The sequence below is a fragment of the Lactuca virosa genome, chromosome 7, assembly GCF_052849685.1.
Source record: "Lactuca virosa cultivar CGN04683 chromosome 7, Lactuca_virosa_CGN04683_v6, whole genome shotgun sequence".
NCBI classification, from domain to species: Eukaryota; Viridiplantae; Streptophyta; class Magnoliopsida; order Asterales; family Asteraceae; genus Lactuca; species Lactuca virosa.
The window spans coordinates 26,307,411-26,312,367 of NC_136432.1; the positions used below are offsets into that span (position 1 = coordinate 26,307,411).

Genomic DNA, 4,957 nt, shown 5'->3' on the forward strand with positions numbered 1-4,957 from the left:
AAGAATTTATTGCTTAAAAATCACATTCTTTCAAGAATTAAAACGTATTCTGTCAAGAACAATTATTTTTTTAAACATTTCTCCTAAAATGAGTGTTTTTTGCAATTAAAAAAAATCAATTCCAAAAAACATGGATTTGATTATTTTGTTGCCTAAAATAAGGATATACAAAATGTCCATTTTACCCATACAACGTTTTTGAATTTTGAATTTTTTTTAAAAAAAATTAATAATAAATGTAATACTATTCTTTCAAGAATGATTGTGATTTTCATTGATCTAATGTGATCAAGTTACACAATAACAAAATAGATGTCAGTTATATATATATATATATATATATATATATATATATATATATATATATATATATATATATGAAAAGTCAAAAAGTATACAAACACCGTGAAGGATAAGTTTGTAATTCATAAAAGCAAATGGTAGTGTAATTCATAAAAGTAAATGGTAGTGATCCGTACACAACAATTTTTATCCGTACACAACAATTAATATTTTAGACCACTTCACTTTACAAATGTATAAAGATAATTTATTATATGTGGCTTAAAAACTATTGTCTACGGAATATCAAACCTAAAAGTAAAAAAGTGAAATTTGTTATTCAATTTTTACTTTTTTTTTCTAATTATTAAGATGTACTTTTAGACATTTAATTCTTGTGGGCAGAAAATCTATTGAACTACATCAAGTCGAGGTCATAATTTTTCTGGACAGAGAAGTGTTTAGTTAAAGTTCAAATAAATAGAAAATCTTCATCCACAAAGCCTCTACATATTGAAGAGCTTGAGAAAGGAGAAAAAAACTCAACTCAAGTCAACAATGGAGGGGGAGATGAAAAACTTCGTATTTGTATGGACAACAGTGTTGGCATCTCTCCTTTTCTGCCGCAAAATCAGTAAAGTTATAGCACCAGGTACAACACGTCTTTTAGCATTCATCCCTGTCTTCTGCATCTTCTTCTACCTCCCTCTCCTCCTTACTGCTGTTCATCTCTGCGGTACTACCTCTTTCTTCATAACCTGGCTTGCAAACTTCAAATTGCTATTGTATGCGTTTGATAAAGGTCCTTTGTTTTCAAATCCACGTCTCCCTTTGTCCAAATTCATCCTCACTGCTTGCGTCCCGATCAAAATCAGCGATAAATCCCAAAATAAGAAGACATCGACTCAAGTTAATGGAAAATCTGACGAATCTCAAGCTAATGGACGCCGATCAGAGGGAAAATCTGACGAATCTCAAGTCAATGGAAAATCTGACGAATCTCAAGCAGGTGGAGCTTCGAAAAAGAGAAAGAAATCGCCGATCAATTACTCTGTCAAGTTTATGGTGTTTGTTTTGTTGCTGAAGATTTATGAATATGGAGATCAGTTACACCCTCTAATGAAAATGGCTCTGTTTTGTGTTCATATTTATGTGGTTCTAGATGTAGGTTTAGCCATGGTGGCGTATTTAGCTCGAGCTATTGTTGGTTTCGAGCTCGAACCGCAGTTCGATGAGCCGTATCTGGCTACATCTCTACAAGATTTTTGGGGAAAGAGATGGAATCTAATGGTTACAGGTATACTTCATCCAACGGTGTACCTTCCCGTCCGATCAATCTCCGGTAGATTTCTATCGAGAGATTTAGCCTCGCTTCCGGCAGTAACGGCCACGTTTATCGTCTCCGGTTTGATGCACGAGTTAATATTTTATTACCTTGGACGACTAAAACCCACATGGGAAGTCACATGGTTCTTCGTGATTCACGGCGTGTTGGTGAGTGTGGAGTTGGTGGTTAAAAGGGCGGTGGGTGGAAGATTCCGTCTGCCGGCGGTGGTTTCCGGGCCGCTGGCGTTGGGTGTGGTGATGGCCACCAGCTTCTGGTTATTCTTTCCGCCGTTCTTGCGGTGTGAGACGGAACTCCGGTCGTGTAAAGAATTGGTTGCGTTCATGGAACTTGTTGTTCGTGGAAGATTTGTTGGTCCAAATGACGTATCTTGCCCTTACTATTGAAGCTAAACGCTCCAAAGATAGGAGGGTATATAAGACTTTTTGCTTTTAATTTCTTATTTATTACTACTTCAGCTTACATAAAATTGTTGGTGTATTTTCTCTTTTCTTTTATCCTTTTTAAGCCTATTACGTTAGCTTTAAATATTAATCCAAAACATACATGTAATAATTTAAAAATAATATCAAATTCTCTTCTTTGATTTTCACAATCTCATCACGTTAGCTTTTATTTTTATGTGGACATGTATTTTAAATATGGATGAGTCTATACGTATCTTTTGATTATGTATTGTATTTTCTTTTTAAGTTTTTTTTTTCTATTGTTTTTTCTTAGGGGATATTCGATTTTGGTTTAAAATGTCCTTAATATTATTTTTTGATATTCTAGGATATAAAGTCCATTTTTACTTGCTCAAAAAATCATTATCATAAAATAAACTTTTTCCAAACTTTTTGTCAAAGTTTTTTCAGATCCAAGACATACACTTGAAAAAAAATCGATCAAACTCATCAACCCAACCTGAATTAGAAGTTGGGTTGAAATTTTCAACCCATTTAAATTAAATGGGTCAATTCGTCTAACCTATTTAATTAAATAGGTTAGATGCCGTAAAAATTATCAATCAATTTTCAACCTAGAAACTCATTTAACTTTAATATATATTTAATTTAATAATTATTTAAATATTATCATGTATGAATCTAAGTATTAGTTTATAAATTTCAATGTTGTGTTATTATTTATGTTTAAAAAAATAGAATCTTAATTTTTATATTTCATTGGTCTCCAAAATCACTTCGAAATTAAATATATTTAATGTTATTAGAACAATTTCTTTGTATTTGTGAATTAGGATTGTGCTTTTTTCATATTTTGAAATTTTATTTAAGTTTAGAGCTAATTAAAGTGGCGTAATCTTAGTTAATTTCTCTACTTTTTTTTTTATTTTAAAAGGGTTAACCAATGTTTAACCTATTTACTTAGTAGGTTGGGCTGTGAACTACATAAACAGATCAACCCGGTGACAACCTATTTATCTGAAAGGTTGGGTTGGGTTGAAAATATCAATTCATTTAAATAAACAGGTTGTTTTAGGTTGAGGTCTTCACCTCAGGTCAACCCATTGCCAACTCTACCAAGACATCTAGGTCTGTAGCGTCTAAGAGTAGAAATCGAGAGCAATATCTGAAGCTTCCAAATAGAAATCGAAGGGAGTATCGGTGATGTGAAAAATGAAATTGGAGTTGTGAACAAGAACCCAAAAATTGGGAAGTAAAATACATACAACAACCCGATAAAGTAAAGCTTAAATTTTGAACAATAACCTAAAAATCGAAACTTAAATATACCTGCAATCGGAATCGAGGGTGTGATATGACTCAAAGGGAGGATTTATTCTCTCTTAAGACTCCCAGTTATCATTGTTCTTGGAGAGCACAAACGAATTTGAGTTTAATGCATCAATCCATTGAAGATCTCTTAAGATTTGGTTTGATGTCATTAGGTTCTCACAGCTTTAATGATTCTAAAAAATAAAAAACCAAAAAAGAAAGCCGCATGTGCAACTAATATAAGTATGTGTCCTTTTTTAACAACTAAACTTCAAGTTTATGCCCCTTTTATACTTAAACTAGGCGAATGTCCGCGCGTTGCGTGGGATATAAAAAATATTTTATATTAAAAATAACTAAATCATTGTTATTAACAATTAAATAATAATTTCATAAAAAATATAAAAAATGATTTTTAGTATTGTTATTATGTTGAACTATATTATAAGAGATAAGGTTGGAACTTGGAGTTGTTTTGCATATACAAAGTTATATGATTAAAATAGAAAAAAAAAATTTAAAAATAAATAAATCGTTATTGTTATATATTAAATAATAATTTCATATTAAATTAAAACGTTTATATTAAATATTATCATTATGTAGAAAATACGATAATAGAGACATCTTTTTATATATCTTAAATTTTATCATTCTCTACAACATATGATAATAGAGACAACTTTTTATCTTAAATAGTAAAAAAAAATGTTTTGTATCATAAATATTACCATAATTATGTAGAACATATGATAATAGTGACGTCTTTTATAAGGTTAAAACTTTAAATTGTATTACATACAGGGTTGTAAAACTTGGCTAACACAACCAAATACACGACATGTTACTTAAACTCGGCCTCCAATGGAAGCGAGTTTGCCTAACTCAGCCAGAAGACACTCGGATCCTTATTAAATTCGATCCAAATCTAAAAAATACAGTCCAAAATCATTTTCGAAATTCTAAAATTTAATTGGTCACTTGTCGACAAAGACAATCTCACCAAAGAATACACTCAACGTCCTACAAAGTTAGATGCAAGGAAGATCTCATGGCTTAGTCCCTTTGAAATATTTCACAACTTTTCCTATTTATAGAGGAGAATACATTCTCTTGTTTACTCTCACGATCAATTTAGGATGAAGACATTTTAATTAAACTCATTTCTTTATTTGTCATTAATTTCATTTTGTTAAATAAAATATTAAATAATAAAAATAAAACGTTATCCAGAAAATTTATTGTTCAATAGTTCAATTTTTCAGTAATCTCGTAAGTTGCTATAAAAAATTAAGTTTTTATTGAATAACTTTTTGTTAAATCCTAAAATCATAAATTCAGTTAGGTACTTAATATAGAAAGTTTGTTTATATGTATTTTCATGATTCAAAATGTCATTATAAAATGAATTCATTTATAAAATATAATCGAGTATATATTTCGTGCTTTTGAATCAAAGTGATTTTTCAAACAATTATAATTTTATGTTTAGGTAGATTTTTTTATATTTATATAACATTATGTAACTTATAATATTATTATAAACAATTTGAATAATCATGGGAGTTTCAAATGTATGTGGTGAAAGGAAAATGCTTCATTTATCGGTCCA

General features: G+C 30.1%; 1 pseudogene; it reads left to right on the forward strand.

Annotated features, from left to right (window-relative positions):
- The first annotated feature begins 700 nt into the window (after positions 1-700).
- LOC145125409 (acyl-CoA--sterol O-acyltransferase 1 pseudogene) lies at positions 701-2,222 on the forward strand (annotated as a pseudogene).
- The last annotated feature ends 2,735 nt before the right edge of the window (positions 2,223-4,957 follow it).